The 17,550-nt window shown below is 45.9% G+C and overlaps 1 long non-coding RNA gene across 7 annotated transcripts in view; it reads left to right on the forward strand.

The window, feature by feature from the left end:
* The window catches only part of LOC144231622 (uncharacterized), a 438,506-nt gene that overhangs the window by 94,077 nt on the left and 326,879 nt on the right, over positions 1–17,550 (forward strand). For all 7 annotated transcript variants that reach the window (XR_013335125.1, XR_013335130.1, XR_013335116.1 and 4 more), the window contains exons 3-5: positions 329–598; positions 6,035–6,155; positions 7,807–7,899. This is a non-coding gene — a long non-coding RNA (uncharacterized LOC144231622). The remainder of the gene's footprint in view (positions 1–328; positions 599–6,034; positions 6,156–7,806; positions 7,900–17,550) is intronic.

The raw sequence follows: 17,550 nt of genomic DNA on the forward strand, positions 1-17,550 counted from the left end.
CTGTGACCAGATGACATGGGGCAGGTAGGAGTAAGAGAAGAGAGGGAAGGAAGGAGGAGGAAGGGAATGAGAAAAAGGGAAAGGCAGTAGGAAAGCCGAGCTGGTGACAGAGAGAAGAAAAGGGAGACAGGTACTTAGCCCTTCCTTCCAATGTTCTGGGTTTTTTTTTTTTTTTTTGGTTTATTTGTTTTACCACTGAGTGTTCTCTCAATGGCCTTATCTTTCTCTGCTTCCCTTTGAGCGTTGGGGGCAGATTGCCTCACCTCGCTGCCTCATAGGGAAGTTATGAAGATCGAGTTGACAAAGGGCTTTGTGCTCTGTCCCACAGGTGCCTGCATGGAGACCCTGGCCCAGGAATCCTGGGGGGAGGGGATCGACCTCTGACCCCAGGTGGGCTGGCATCTGGCATTTGCATCGTGGGTTCACACAGCACCGGAGATGCAGAATCCTCCGTCTTCAAGCTCTTGATACTTTTGAGTAGTGGTACAGACACAGAGGCTTCCCCCACAGAGTGGGGGACCGGATGGAGACCTGTGAATACGTGTGATTGCTTTCCTGGCATCGTTACAGAGCATCAGCAAGAAACTCCTGTTATAAGGTGCTTTTTGTAAATGTGCTTTTTGTCCAACTATTCCATTGTTCACCCATGTGGTCACTTATTCGCATTTGTGGATCTTGATTCACATTAATGTGAATCTTTCATTCATGTGCCAATGAAAGAGGCCCGTGGAATCCTGAGATACAAAGTTTTTTCCTGGCTCTACCTGAGCCCTTAGAGCTGAGAGAAGTCTCCTCTACCTCCCTCCCCACCTCCGTCCCCACTATACACAGCTGCCCTTGACATCTAGCTTCCCTTCACATCTGTCCACAGCAGAGAGTCCGCTACATGAGAAGAGAGACTATGTCACCACTGGGTAATCGTTCTCATTATTAGAAAGTTCTTCTGAGGTTATCTGGTTTGTGTGATCTTGGGCAAGCCACTTCCCTTATGTGGCCTGCAGATTCCCATATGAACACAAGGCAGTTAAAGCAGTGGATCTGCCCTAATTTTAGACTTCTGTTTACTTTGAGTCAATGCCCATTTTTGTCTCCTGAAGCATCCCCAATCCTCCTGGTTTTCATCCTTGGTTGTTAATCACATTTTCTTTTCTTTTTCCTCCGCCTCCTCCTCCTCTCAGGCTCTAAATATTCCTCAGGGCTTGGTGCATTTCTCACGCTATATTTAACTTTCCCACTCTCCACTCCAAGCCAGTGTGACTTTATACAATCCCACAATGTATAAAGGAAGGACTTTCGAAGGCAGGTCTCTACCCAGCCCTCGCGTATCCGCCTGATATCTGCACTTGGATGTCTCATGGTTGTTCAGCCTCACAGTGCTCCATCTACATGCTTGGTCTTCCCCCACCTGATTTTCATCTAGCCTTTGAAGTCTTAGGAAATGGCTCCAGGCAGAAGACTGTTTTGAGTTTTCCTTAATCCTCTCTGCCAACCTATGGTCTACTGGGCCTACTAACCAAAGACTTCTCTAGACTGTTCATTTTCATCCACCTCAACATGACACCAGCACTTCGGCTCTTCTCTGGGCTTCTGCTGCAAAAGCTTCCTGGATTCTATTCCTGTCCTCTCTTTCTGTCCCCTCTTCCTGGCCATTCTCTAAACTGCACCAAGATGAGATTGGAATCATATCCTTCCTCTGCTGAAAAGGCTTTAACATCTTACCCTGGTGCCCAGAATAAAATGCAAAACCTTGACTGAAGAATACAATCTCCTATTTGCTCTGAACCCCCTACCTTGCTCCCTGAGTTCATCTTAGGCCGAGATTCATGTGCTCAGACCACACCGGGATTCTCTGCTTCTCCAACATGCAGTTCTTGCCCCATTTTATGGCCTTTGCATGGATGTTTCCTCTACTTGGACTTCTCTTCCCTGTGCTCTTTCCTCCGCTGCAGCCTCCTCTTCTGGGTTTCTGTTGAAATCACTTTGCAAAAGAGGCCTTACCCCATTGCCTGATTCCTCTGCTTATTAACCATAAGACTTTGGAGAAGTGACTTCCCTGCTCAAGGCTTCTGTTCATTTCATTTAGAAGGTGGAAAAAAATCATAATATTTATTTGGCGGTGAGAGTTAAATGCCATTGCTTGTTCATTCATCCATCCATTCATTCCCTCATTCATCCACTGAATTCGTAACATAAGTCACCAAACTTCGTTGAATGATTTCTGGGCCCTGTGCCCGGGGTGGGGGACACAGGGAAGAGAGTATGACTGTAGGGTGCTGGCCTGTGCTTGGCGCAGAGCAGGCGTTCAATGAAGATTTATTATTTCTTGTAGGCACCACCTCTCTAACACTTGAGCAGGTCTTTTCAAACACCTTTCACCTCCTCCTGGGGAGCTTATATCTGTAGTTGCCCCAACAGCCCCAGCCATATAGCAGTAGAGTTATAGAGGGCCTAGCATAAGTCAAGCATTCCACACACATCTCTAAGATCCTGATCGAAGATGCCACAAGGGAGGCATTACCACTGCCCTGTCCTAGAGCTGAGGATGGAGCCCTTAGGGCATAGGATCTGTCATCTCTGTCATCAAGAGTCTTGCCATCTAATGCCAGGCAGGGCTGGGCTCTCAGCATTGGGCCTTTGGATTTCAAACCATCCCCACATCCCATGAGGCCATGCTGCCTTCCTTGATGCTTCACTGCCTGCTCTCATCATAAGACTTTTCTGGAATGAAGGAAAACAAGTGTTCACCATGGCCCAGGGTTTCATAAGAACAGCAACAAAACCTGAACGTGACCTCCTTTGCTCCATTTCCCGTAAGCTCACGTTACCCCTTCACATTCATTTCCCACAGGAACAGTTTTTGTGACCCAAACAACTTCCTGGTCTTGAGGTTGTCTGCTGACAGCATGGGGGAGGTTATCTAGGAGCTGACCCTCTCTGTTGGCTGTGTCACTGGGTCGGTCACACAACCCTGTGGCTCAGTTCCCTCATCTAGAAATTGGGGCTGTGAGTCCTTGCCACACGTCCGTTCCTCGAGGGAGTTGTGAAGATGGGGTTTGCAGTGTGTTTTTGTTTTTTTCTGGATCCTTCAGTCACACAGACAGAGCCCTCTGACTTCCACCCCCAGTCATAACGATATAGTCCTATTGTGGTTGGTAAAATGAGATGGATCAAATTATTTCTGAGGTTCTTCCCAAGCCTGGGATTTTGTGATTCACACATCTCATCATGGATTGTCTTCATCAGTTCTCTGTGGGTGTCTGGAGAGCAAAATAAAGATGCCTTAATTGTAGTTTAGACTTCTCTGCAAAATAATAACAAGAGTGGCATGGAATTTTAGTTGCTTACTACGTTCCAGGCACCATGTTTGATACTTAACAAGAATCACCTCATTTAAGATTTATAACAATTCAGATTGTAGAGATAAGGGGGTGGAGGCCCAGAAAGATCAGATCACACAACTAGTAAGTCCTGGTCCTGGAACTTAAACACATGTCGTCTGGTGGCCTTGTCTGGGGCCCCAGGTTCTATGCTATGCAGTGCATGCACTGGGGAGAAGGCGGCACAGAGAAGGGGGTGAAGAGCACAGCTGTAGGGATTATTGGGGTGAAAAGAGGGAATCTCTAGGGGCTCCAGGGGAAGATTTCATTCCTGGTCTCTTCCAACTTCGGGTGGCTCCTGTCATTCCTTGGCTTGTGGCTGCATCACTTTAATTTCTGCCTTTATCCTCACGCAGTCTTTTCCTCTGTGTGTGTCTGTCTCCCTCTCTGTGTCTTTTGTAAGGACAATTGTCAACAGATCACCTCTACAAAGATCCTTTATGAGTAAGGTCACATTTGCTCATTCTAGGGATTAGGACATGGACATATCTTTTGGGGGGGCCACCATGTAGCCCCTTACTTGTACTGACCATCTCATTCTTCACAAATCGATCTTTATACACACACTTCTTTGAATCCAGCCTCATGGTGTCCCACGGAGCAGCTAAGGGAGTCATTGGTGCCCCCATTTGGCAGGTAATGGAAGTGCAGTGAGACCCTGGCTGGGCAGCGAGGCATCCACATCTGCTGGCCGAAGCCAGTGCTGGGAGATGGAGTCCCTGGTTCGGGGTCTCATCTTTATGCTGTGAAAGTGTGAGGGACAAAGAGATAAACACATGAGCTCACAGACCTTTGGAAAACGACAGACAGAAGTTTGCAAATGGGTGCTTGGGGCCAACTGGGAAGTGCAGAAGGGATTTGTTTGCCTCCGCTGTATTTTAAGAAAAACGTTTGAAAAAGTAAAATTGAAAAATCAGAAGAAAAATCTAGATATTCCCGTTCTTTTGAAACAACCCCAGAATATTTAGCTGACCTAGGCACCCATTTCACTGGGAAAAGAGTGGGAGCCGAGTAGTAGTTGGCCTTTAGAGAAGGCATGTTTTGGTTGTGGAAAGCTGAGTCTCCAGTTACCCTAATCTTAGTGTAACCATCTTTTTATGCTCACAGATTTTATGGGTCAAGAATGGGAACAGGACACGGGGAGATGCACGTCTTCACTCCACCACGTGTGGGGTCTGAGTTGGGAAGACTTTCTGGAGGTCACTCCAGCAGTTGGGGACTGGTGGGGCTGTGGTCGGGTGGGGGAGGGGGTTCTCTTCCATCATGGCTTCTTGCTCATGTCTGGTGCCCTTGAAGGTGGGGCTCAGCCGGGACCATCAGTCCCGCATCCCCACCCTGCTTCTCCAGGTGCCTGTGCTTTCAATCTCAGCGCCTGCTTGCTGGGTTCGGAGGGGAGTATTCTGGGAGGGGAAATCCCGTCCAGGGCCCAGCCCCTGAAGTCCCAAAAGCATCATTTCTGCTGCACTGATAGGAGGAGGCAAAAATTTGTAGCCTGTTCTCCCCCCAAATCTCCAAAGAGCAGGTGCTATTTTATTCCTTTAACCTGATCCTCAGATACAGCTGGCGGAGTTAATTAAACTCAGTTAATTGCACGCGGCCATCCTCACACCGCTGGTCCCTGCAAAACCCGGCTCGTTTATGTTTGCATCTATTTACCTTCTTATTTATTTTTCCCCTTTAATGCCCATCCTCCTTTCCTCACAGGCAACATTGTCATGTATGTGACATTTATCTTTCTGTCTGTAGGTGTTCTGGTATGATATATAGCGCTTTGTGTGCGCACAGTTTAATTTACATAAACGGTGCTATTTCAGAGATCTTATTCTGTGTCTTACTTGTTGGATTCAGCCTTGGGTTTTAAGGTCTAGTGCATTGTTGTGTATGTGTGTGTGTGTGTGTGTGTGTGCGTGTGCTCGCGCACCACAGCTGCTCACTGCTGCTGGCTGTGCTGGGGTCAGTGTCCACTGTGTACATCCACTTCCTCCTCCGATGACCGCCACACGGGTGCTTCCATTGTCTGCCATCTGCTGTGATAATCAGAGCAAGCCATGTCCCCTGCTGAACCGGTGGGAGGAATCCTCTGGGGAAACACATCCAGGAGAGGGAGGGCTGGGTCATAGGGTTGCATGTGTATCTGATAGGCAGCATTTCGCTGCCCCTTGTGGGGTGTGGTCATTCCCCAACGCCACCGAGACCCACCAACTCTTGGTGTTTCCCAGCTTTACTGAAGTCTCATCTCATTTGATTTTTTTCTGCTTACTAATGAGTTTGAACACCTTTTCCTATGCCTCCTGGCCATCCGTACATCCCCTTTAGTAAGTACTTTTCACATTCTTTGCTCATCTTTTTGTTGCGGTTCCTGATTTGGCTTTGCGGGGACAAGTGCTCTTCGGGTTTGTACCGCATACGCCCAGCCACGGCACACACTGATGTTACTTACTGTGCCCTGGGGGCAGGGAATTGGCATCCCCTGGTGGGAGAGTTCTGCAGGAAGGAAGAAGGGATTGCAGCTGGGACCACCTGCCTGAGGCTTGGCGGAAAGGCAGGGGTGGGTGGGGTAGGGTCAGGGCAGGTTTTCTTGTTTGTTTCCTTTGCTGGTTGTAACAAATGAGCACAAACTTGATGGCTTAAAACAACAGAAACTTACTCTCTCACAGTTGTGGGGACCAGAAGTTGGAAATCAGTTGCACGGAGCTGAAATAGATGTATCCTCAGCGTGGAGCTCCTTCTGGAGGCTGGAGGGGTGGATTCTTCTTGCCTCTCCCGGTTTGGCTGCTGGTAGGTGGTGTTTGTTTTTGTTTTTTTTTTTGTTTCTGCCTGTGGCTGCATCACTCCAATCTCTGCCTCTCTGGTCACATGGCCTCCCCTCCTCCCTTTGCCTCCTTTCTCTTTGCTTCTCGCTTATAATAAGGTTACTTGTCATGGCTTCGTAGGTCCGCACAGGTAATCCAGGAGAGCCTCTTCATCTCCAAATCCCTAATTTTATTGCATCTGCAAATATTCTACTGTATAAGGTAACATTCACAAGTTCTGGGGTTAAGAATGGACATTTGCTGGTGGGGGAGGGGTACCACTCAGCCCACTCTAGGAGGCTATGCTTATTTTGAGCCAGGAAATAAGAGTGGACAGAAACACATTTCCATAAAAGTGACAGAGGTGCAGGGAGACATGATAGCATAGTGTGTGTGGGGTGGATCCGAGGAGTTGGGGGTGTCTAGGGCCAAGGGCCTGAGTAGGGGAGAGGGGTTCATGTTGGAAGCAGAGGAGGGATGAGAGATGGGAAGGTCTCAGCAAATGAGCTGTGCAGCGAGAGACAGAACAGAAGTGGATTTAGGAAAAGTGGGTTTATTTGTATGTGTGTGTGTGGTTTTTATTCTCCTATATCACTAAAATGTACATCCCTAAATATGCAGTCTCTCAAACAATGTTGTAAGCGCAAAAACCACCTACTGCCTCCTTGAGATAAACCCAAGAATCTCTAAAGAGAGTCAAGGGTGTTTGAAGGGTTTACAATGTCCATGTTTAAGGCTTTAGTTGAGCAGAGCTTAATTTTAAAAGTCTGACCTCCTGAGGATGTTAGAGTTTCTTGAAATATCTGGTAGTGGCCAAATAAACAGAATTTTGTTGCCATGGGGCAATTTTTCGGAGCAGCCATTGTGTGTTGGGTGTCGTTCTGGGGGATAAGAACATGAGCTTGAGCGAGACCAAGGCTCCGCGTTCCTGGGTCCTGTCCGGGGTGACTGGTGCTATAGAGACAACGAAGCCATCTAGTTGGCATAGGTGTTGGGGAGGCAGAGGGGTTGTACTGTATAGAGGGGCGTCACGCTGTGAAAAAGCCAAGCTAAACTTCCACCACCAGCTCCGTGACCTTGGGTGAGTGATATAACCACCTGTGCTAATTTTCCTCCCTGTGCAAAACAGATGTGGTGCTTTGGAAAAATGGCTGCAAGTCCTTGAGAGTCTGTGTCCCATTTCCTTGGGTTTGGGTGGCCTTGTGACTGACTGCTTGCTCAGCACAGCACCATAGAAGTGACCCTGTGACTTCTGAGGTCGTGTAGCAGGATTCTTGCACAGAGTGGTGACTTCGAGGCTTTTCTTTCCAGGAAGCAACTTTATTCCTGCCGGCACTTCTCAGTTGGGTTCATCCCCAAGGAACTGAGCCCTGAACACCATGTGGCATAGATTTTTAAATATATTTTTTACTTCTTTGTCTCCCATATATGGTAATGCACAAACACGTAGTCTGATTAAATGGTCTCATGTTACAAGGTCGTGAAAGATGTTGTCAAGTAGGCAAAGAGCAAGGTTGCCTTGAAGTTTTTTTTTTTCTTTCCTTAGGGAGGGGACCCTACCACAGTCGGGTCATAAAAGGCCACATAGCTTCTGTCTCATTTGCTGTGACATTTATTCTCGGGGCTCTACATTGCAGATGAGGAGGCAACTACCATGATCATGACGAGGACATTGTGGAGAGGCCTCTGGTTAACAGCCTTCAAGCCATCTCAGCCCAGGAGGCAGACATGTGAGTAAATGAGCCTGCAGATAATAGCAGGCAGCCCCCCAGCCTTTTGCCCCTAGCTGTTTGAATCTTCCCAAGGGAAACCCCAGACATCATGGGGCAGAGAAGAGCCTTCCCACATGGTGCCCCATGTATGTCCTGACCCATAGATGTTGTTTGCCTAATAAAATAGTTGTTGTCATTTCCCTACATTTGGAGATGTTTGTTACACAGCAGTACGCAAGGGGCAGTACGTGCTTACATCGTGGACTGTTGTGTGGCTTAAATGAGTTAATGGATGTAAATTTAAAGGAAGTTTGTAAATTCAGGGATACCAACCTTTGTCTAATTTAGCACTGGAGATTGCCAGGGAGAATGTTTCTCTTTCAACAATGACTTGATAAGGTTTCCAGAATTTTAATTTTGAGTTTTTCCTTGTCCTATATATTTGCTCCATTAAAAAAAAAGTAGGTTCCTACCTTCCTCTCTGGGAATATTGTAGATAATTGGTGTTGAGCCGACCTCAGCATGGGACACTTTTAACATGGCCTCTTTGGTCTCTGTCACCATGGGCAGTCCAGTGTGTCACATCCAAGGAAGTGTCTCATTACTCTAGACCCTTACATAATTAAATAGTCAGCATGGATCAATCAATAGATTTTTTTCTAGCCTTCAGAAATTAACATTTCTTTTCCACAAGTGTTGTCTTTGGAAAATAGTATTAAAAGACACTGGAGTTTGTCCTTGACTCTGGACACTCGCCTGCAACTATCCCACTTTCCTGCAGTTCTAGAAAAATTCTCAAAAGAATTGTCTGGACTTGTCAGCATTTCCTCTCTTCCCACTCCCTCTCAACGCATCCCAAGCAGGCCGTGGCCACAGGACTGGACTAAACCCAGCTTCTATCAAGATCACCAGTGGCCTGTCTGTTGCTAAATCTAGTCATCAATTCAGCATTCTTAGCCTCACCCTCAGCCTCCGTCCTCAAGTGGCCTCACCCGCCCACCTGTGCCTTACGTGGCACAACTGATTGTCCTCTCCTTGTGGAATCACTCTGCACTTGGCTGCAAGAGCCTCCCTCTCCTTGGGTCCTCCTCCACCTCGCCGGCTGCTTCCACTCTTGCTCAGTAAGTCCTCCTCATCTCGCCTTCTAGATCCTAAATTGTTGGAGGGCCCCAGCAAAGCTGTCTTTGCTTTTCTTCTTTCCCCTGTTTCCAAAGAGTTGCACATTTTTACAATGTCATCCATATACCAAGGACTCCAAAGTGTTGTCTCAAATCTAGATCTCCCCTCTGGGCCCCAGACTTTTATATCCAACTACCTGCCCAGTTGATCTCGAAGATCAACACTGAACTCCTGGTCTCTCCCAAGACCGAGGATGTGCCTGCCTTAGTCTCCCTTTCTTAGTAAATCACCATTCCCTTCTTGAATTCCAAGTGATCAGTTAGGAAATCTAGACTCATCTTTGATGTCTCTTCTCTTCACACTGGATCCATTAACAAATTCTGGTGGTTCCACCTTTAAAATACAGGAAGAATGTGACACTTCTCTGACCTCCATTGTTAGCACCGGCTGTTCATCTCTTGCCTCTTCTACTGCACTGGTCTCCTAACTCTTCTCCTGCTTCCAGCTGTGTTCCTTGGTGGCCTATTCTATGGGTGATAGTTTCAAAATATATATTAGATTGACAGACTCCTGAGCTCAAAACCCTCCAGTCGCTTCTCATCACATTCAGAGCAAACTCCAAAGTTCTTACAGTGGTTCTCGAGGTTGACGAGCACCCTGACTCCCTGAAGCTCATCACTCAGATTCTTTCCTGCTCTCATCACTCCAGCACATGCTGCCCTAGCCATTGTGCAGGGCACACAGGCACTGCTCCCTCTGCCTGGCATGCACTGCCCTTGCATTATCCCTGACGTTATTTGTATCTCTGTTCAAAAGTCCCTGTGTGAGGGAGACCCAATGAACACCCACCTGAAAGAACTTTCTCTGTCATGGTCAGTCTCCTTTTCCTGCTCTATTGATCTATCTATCATTTGTCCATCCATCCATCCATCCATCCATCCATCCATCCATCCATCATCTAGCTATCATTTCATAGCAGTTTCAGATTCAGGGCAAAATTAAAAGGCAGACACAAAGATCTCCCATCTACACACAGCCTCCGCATTAACAACACCCTACCACCCCAGAGCAGAATAGTTATTATAATTGATGAACCCATACTAATTAATGCATCTTTATCCCTCAAAGTCCAAGTATACTTTAGGGTTCATTCTTCATAATCTACATCCTGTGGGTTTTCACAAATGTATACAGATGTGTACCCACCATCCTCATAGCGTCTGGAAGAGTTTCACTGGCGTGAAACTCCTAAGTGCTCTGCCTATTCATCTGTCCCCACCCCCAAGCCCTGGCAACCCCTGATCTTTTTTCACTGTCTCCATAGTTTTGCCTTTTCCAGAATGTCATCTATTTTGAATCCTAGAGTATGTAGCCTTTCAGATTGGCTTCTTTTACTTAGTAATACACATTTGAGTTTCCTCTATGTCTTTTCATGGCTTGGGTTTTATTTACAGAGATTAACAGAACCTGACATATATATTTATTGCTTATCCCCAGCCATTGTATCATAACCCCCGTGAGAGAGGGATTGCTTTATTTTTAGACAACTGTATCCACTGCAGCTAGAAGTGTGACTGGAACATGGCAGGCATGCAAAAGCAATCTGTTGAATGAGGAAATAAGTCAATTAATGAAAAGATTCTTCTTTGCAATGGTCCAAGTATGTAGAGTGTTCTTTTAGATAATGTAGAGGAAAGACACCTGTAAACTGCAAAGAAGTTTACAAATTTCAGTAGTTATTGTTGCTACCTATTGGGAAGAGTCCTTGTCACCATGTCAAAGGATGGTGGAATGTCAGATTTGAAAGCAACCAGAGAGGTGTAACTCTCTATGATCACAAAACATCTCTAAATATTTCGCTGCCACTAAGAAGCCCATCATCTACCCCTTTTACCAGCTCAGTGTCTTCATTCTTCGATTTGGAGTTGAAATCTCCCACCCTGTCACTTCTATTTTTTGATCCTAACTTGGCATCAGGAGCCACAGAGCACTATGTTGAATCCCTGTCTTCATGACAGCCCTTTCAAAATATTGAAGATAGCTGGCCTGGTCCCTTTTGCATTCAGTTCCCCAAGGAAAACACCTCTCATTCCATCAACGGCTCCAGCTGTGACATGATTCTGAGATAGTGTCCCCTCTCCTAAATGCGGCTGAGTCTGATGCTAGTTTCCTCTGTGTAAGCACTCCCTGGACGAGAACACGGCACTTCAGTCCTGACCTGTCTGCTCCAGAGCTCAGGTCTGTCTCTGGCTCCTTGTTAAGGGCTTGCGTGTTTGATAAGTATCAGCAGGATTTGTTTAATTTCGGAGCTTCTCTTTCTTATGGTTGACTTGCATGGAGCATGCACTTCAACTCCAATACCCCTTCTCTTTCTCCTCCTCCTCCTCTCTCCTTCCTTTGCTTCCTTTTCTTCCCCCTTGCCTTTTCTCCTTCTTCTTCTTGTTCTTCTTCCTCGATGAAAATTGCAAAGTCCTCTCATTTAGACCTCAGCCTAAATTTTTAAAATATGTGGGCAGGACTTTACATCAATCCCTTAGCATGTAAGTTTGTCTCTCCTTCCCATCTTGACAAGGTATGCCATTTTGAACATTTATCTGTCAATCATCCCATGTATTTGCTTTGTCTTCTAAGTTTGGAGTCACCTGCCTACTGGACAAGTATGGTGGGTTTTTGTTTTTTTTTTTATTGTTGTCTTCTTCCAAACTAATAAGAAAACCAATAGCAAGTTTCAAGCCCTGGCTTGGCCAGTAGATGATGACCACATGGACCCGTTGATGGCTTTCTGTAGGTACATTCTTTGACCTTCTGTGAATCTACCACCTGTAACTTTGGGAAGATCACAGTTCTCCCTCTTGCTACCAGAATGTGCTAAGAGACCTCAAAATCTTTGATTGCTGTGTGTCAGCATTTCTGGTTTGAAACCCCATTAGGAGAGGGAAATCCATGCATTTGCCAAGGCTTACTGTAGGTAAACCAACAGTAACTTCTTCTAATTCACTGTCACTCCTTGAAGCTCCTGTGAGCCATCTGGTCCTGGCACTCAGGAAGGGGGTCTCAAACACACAGCTTGGCCCACCCATCTTAATAACCACAGTAGCTGAAATAGCACTTCTAAGCGTTTTGTGTGCTGTTAACTCAAAGATTCCTTACAACAACTCTAGGAAGTAGTTGGTATTATTATCCCCATTTTATGGATGAACAAACTAAGAAACAGGACTGTGAAGTAACCTGCTAAAAGGTCTTTTAGTTAGCAAAGACTGGAGCCATGCACTCTACTTCTAGAGCCCAACATCTTTTCCCATTTTGCTTATGGTTCATGCTGCCATCTCTTCCGATCTTCATCCTGGCCTCTGGTTTGGTTCCTGACCCTCTAACATGTGTAATATGGCAGAATGATTGTAAGCAGGGACTTAGGAATTCAGGTGCTACCACTGCTAGCCGTGTGACCTCAGGCAAGTCATTAATACCGCCATGTCTTGTTTTCTGTGTCTTTACTAAACTCGTGATTAAAATAGCCAGTCTGTCGGATGGTGATAAGGATTAAGTTGACTCACGTATGAAAAGTGTTATGTATAATGCACACTCTCAAGGCACGACACTGTCAATGTTGTGGTTATTGTTATTATTATCTTTGTTGTTCTTAGCTAATCATGCGAAAGGTCTATTTAAAGCTGAAGCCACGGGAGGAGCTTGTGTTGATCACTCCGCCCATTGACTCCACTAGACCACCTCAAAGGTGTCCAGCCCTTGTGTTTGGCCATCCATCCTGGCCTCATGAATTAGAACTGGGTGCCGTGATGCTTGCCATCTGTATTCCTAAGTATCAGCAATTGCCTTTTTAGTACTATATTCTGGAAGTCTTTTAGAGTTTGATATCACTCTGGCTTTTGGCCCTGGCGTCAGATGAAACATGTGTTGAGTTAGCCTACTAGACTTTCTCTGTTTGCTTTTCCAGCTCAGTGGGGGTTTTCTCTTTGGGATTTGGGCTTTGTGAATTTGGTGGGATGCCCTTCCAAAATATCCTCATGTATTTTGCCTTTTCCTTCTCTCCTTAGCATTCTTATTCTGCTTTTGGTGGGAAGAACACTGTAGTGGAGAGGGGGAGAATAACCCAGTTCTCCCCAAACCTTTGGAAGCCTACTGCCTCCGCTTTCCCCAAAGCCCTTCACAGGCTTCCCAGTATTATTCACACTCCTTCCTCTCATCCTCTCCACGGGCCCCCATACACAGGGTGAGGTCCATTCATAGTCACATTTTCCCATTCCCTTAGAGATTTTCAACAAATATTTTGGTTCCGACATCAGTGATTTGTTTTTAATCGAGAAAGGAGAATTTGTAATTGCTTTTAGCACGATTTGCTCCTTGAAATCTGGCACTCTTTCTTGTTTGTTTCCTGGAGTTTCAGAATGGGAGATGACCCTTCATGAAAGATGCATAGGGATGTCAGGCTAACAGCACGCTCTGTAGAAAGACAGATGTGGGTCCAAATCCTGTCTGTCTCTCACTTAGCTTTGTGACTTTGAGCAAGACACTTAAGTACAATTCCTTGTGTTAAAAGCAGGCTGACTTTCCCCTGTCTTGTGGCTTTTGTACAAGGATTATACAAAATCATGCCTATAAAGCATTTGACATAGTCTGTGTGTCATTTCATGAGACCAGCAAGCACTCAAATATGGTTTTTAAATTATAATTAAGATCCTATGTCAGTTATTCCCTGTGTGATAAGCCCGTAGCAGATACTTTGTCTCCATTGTTTCTGTGAAACTTCATGTAAACGTTACCAGCTAGGAATGATGGTATGTATGTAACAACAAGAGTGCTGAGAACCAGAGAGTTCAGTAATTTGCTTCTGGTCCCCAGTTAACCTTAGGGAGAGAGCGAGGTGTCCACCTGGACCCGTGTGTTCCTGGTGCACATGCTTTTTCAACCTGTTCCTCAGTCTATCATTTATAGTTTTCTCTGCTCCAAATAGGTCTGAGCTTTCTTCTAAACTGAGCTCTGGATCCTCTCCTCAACAAACTCTACCCCAGCCAGACTGATGTCCTAGTGTTTGAGAAACATGGTGTGCACATTTCTCCAGCGTCGGTCAGCCCATTTGTTCCCTCATGCAAGCAGAGACTCTTGAGCACTCTGTCTGGGGCTGGGTTACAAAGGTGAGAGGGTCGGGACTTTGCTCAGGGGGAAGTTACAGAATAGTAAAGGTTGTATCGAAGGATGTCAACATGAAACTTTTGGCGGAGACCCTAAGGGAACAGATTATCACATACCGTAGTGTGCTATGAGACGGACCGCCCAGAAAAATCTCTGCAAAGTAGGTGGTCAAGAGTCAGTTGGGTACGTCCCTCACCCCCATGAGGATATGAAGGCATGGGGGAAGAGGACTTGATGGTACAAGTAGCTTGCGGGCTGGGCTCTGTGACCCTCTGATGGGGCAGGGGTGAGGTGCTTTCCCTCACCTGTGTCTCTGAGGGGAGAGGCTTCAGCAGGACCCCTTGGACAGGGGACCACTGAGTCCTCACACTGAATTGCTGTAGGAGAGAAGAAACAAGCTTGTCTTGAATGAAAGCACGGACATTTGGGGGGTGTTGGATAACCAGCTGGGTATAATGAGCCAGACTGAGTAGTCTCGGAGGAAGAAAAGAAAAACATCTGAGTGTGTTTCCCTCATTTTTTTAAAGTTTATTTATTTTGAGAGAGTTTGTTTATTTTGCATGTATGAGTGGGGGAGGGGCCGAAAGAGAGAGAGAAAACCCAAAGCAGGCTCCTTGCTGTCTGTGCTCGAACTCCCGAACCGTGAGATCATGACTGGAGCTGAAATCAAGAATTGGACGATTAACCACCCGAACCGCCTTGTTTTTCCCTCATTCTTGTGCTTTCCCCTCATCCATTCCCAAATCTCTCCCCTGTACCTCCAAGCCTCTGGCTTGCTCATTTTGGAGAATGGGGAAAGGGAATCATTCCCCATCTTTTCCCTTTCTATTGACTAAGCCTTCAAGGGTCCTCCTCACGTGTGTGGGCATCAAGCTTCTAGTTAGGGGGTTCAGGGTGATGTTGAAAGCTTATTCATTGATTATGTATGCACTCTGACTTTACTCCTTTGCGTGTGCATGTATATGTAAATTATATATATAAACATGTGAAAGATTTATAATATATTATAATGTGTATATAAAATGTGTATATAATTAACATGATAATAATATATGACAATAAATTTTATATATTATAAGTTATATAATTTTAAAAATATAATTTATTGTCAAATTGGTTTCTATACAACACCTAGTGCTCATCCCAACAAGTGCCCTCCTCCATGCCCATCACCCACTTTCCCCTCACCCCACCCCCGCCTCAACCCTGAATTTGTTCTTTGTATTTAAGGGTCTCTTGTGGTTTGTCTCCCTCCCTGTAACTTTTTTTTCCCTTTCCCCACCCCCATGGTCCTCTGTTCAGTTTCTCAAGACATATGAGTGAAAATATACGGTATCTGTCCTTCTCTGCCTGACTTATTTCACTCAGCATAACACCCTCCAGTCCCACCCACATTGCTGCAATGGCCGGATTTCATTCTTTCTCATTGCCAAGCAGTATTCCATTGTATAGATAAACCACATCTGCTTCTTAGCCTGTCTAGCCCATAGAGAATTATTTGATGAAAATTTCAGGCTTCTGTAAGTTGAGGTTGGGTTCATGGTCAGGGAGAAGGGAAAAAAAAGTGAAATGGACAGAATTAAGGGACATTCTCATGGGAGAACAAAAGGTGAATGTCACTGAAGGAAAATCCTCCTGCATCATCTCTTTGAAGGGCATCTAATGGGCAAAGCATGGATGGAGGATGGATGCAAACAGTCACGCGACATCTAAGCAGAGTAAGGAAAGCTCAAGACGTTAGTTAGCAGAAACTTTCAGAAGTGCAAAGGCTACGTACATAAAGACCTGTACAGAGTGTGAGTTAGATGTTCTGAGGCAGAAAGGGGCAGGCGTGGCCTAAGAGAAGGAACAAAGGGCTCGGGAAGCAAACTCCTGTTCTCGGCTGGCTGGGTGTGCCTTTGACTCTCCTGTAAATCCTAAAAGTCACTGCATTTGCCCCCCCCNACCCACTTCATAGGGCTGCTGCTGAGACTTGCCCAGCACTCAGGGCTGCAGGGCTGCGAACTCCAGGAGCCAGGCCTCCGACCTGGCGCCTCCTGTTCCCGGTGCTATAATCTTGTGGCCTTACTTTTGCCATCACGATAAGTTCCCTAGATTTGGGGCAACTTCTGAAGGATTTCGACAGCCAGGTTGAGGAGTTTAGACATGACCTGAAGGGAAAGGAGGAACTTCAAAGACAATGAGGGCCACTAGAGCCTTGCAGATTTGGGTTTGTTAACCATGGTGCCTGGGGCACTTTCCGGATTTGTGGTTATCTTTGCTTTGTTAGGATGCAGAGAACTTCTGGAATTCTGTACTCATTCCCCGGAAGGCTTACCTCCTGACCTGAAACTTTCATTGGGGATTTGATGACGGCNTATTATCCTGAGCCTGTGGCTTCATTTTGCACGGAGCCACAGGTGTTCATTGCCATCAAGGATGCCCGAACCCCTAGGACATGGTAGGGCTCCCTCATGGCTTTCCCAGGTCCACTGACGGGTGTGACAGGTGTTGGCTGTGCCTCAAGCCTTTGGCCAGACTCGTGAGTAGAATCTTCAGGTGAAAGTCGAGTCCATCATCTCACAGGGTCTTACTGCCAAGACAAAGGAAGCCCATAGGTTTATGAAAGCCCCATTGATTCTTTATGACCTTACTAGCTATTTAGAATACACAAAGGAAGACTTCTGTATAGATATGAGACTCTCAAGCAGAAAAGGGACAGACTTTATCTAATGAAAAAGCCTCTGAGTGCTCCATTAGCCCAGGCCTAAGAAGACCCATTGCTGAATCAATACAACGAGGGCTTTTTTCTTTGTTTAAGCTCTTGAAAAGTATTGTGAATTTAAAACACAAACAGTTATACAAGTCAAAGGTATAGAAGCTTCCTGTTACATCTTAGCCCCTTTGTAGGCGTGCCTATAAATGCTGAAACTAAAAGCTTGGTTTTGGAGGGACCTGGATTTCGTGATGCAGTTGCAGAGGCTCAGGTGTTTGACCACTATAACCATCCCAGCGATAAGTGGGATTCTGAGGGATGGGAGCCACACTCGCCATTAATGGCTACTCAAGAAGCAAAGGAAAGGGTAGGTCAGCTCCTGGGCAAAAGGATGTATTTTCTCTTCAAAGCCATTGCACGGAGGTTAGGAGAAGGGAGGTCTGTGCCAGTGTACAAGCACTCACATTAAAAAAAAGCACCTGCTTTTACTCTTGGTGTCATTTAATGGGGGAGGCCCTGCAATCCACTTGTCTCAGAGTTTTAACATAAATCTCCACCTGGAATGTCCCAGTTCCTTTTGTCTCTTGAAATTAGTCGCTAACTTATGTCATGTGCTCATGATTTGCCAGCATTGGCCAAGAAATGTCCAGATGTTATCTCATTCCCCATGTGGGCACACACTTAACAAAAATCCGATTTCACGA

Source organism: Crocuta crocuta, unplaced genomic scaffold, assembly GCF_008692635.1.
Source record: "Crocuta crocuta isolate KB4526 unplaced genomic scaffold, BGI_CrCroc_1.0 scaffold260, whole genome shotgun sequence".
Lineage (NCBI taxonomy): Eukaryota > Metazoa > Chordata > Mammalia > Carnivora > Hyaenidae > Crocuta > Crocuta crocuta.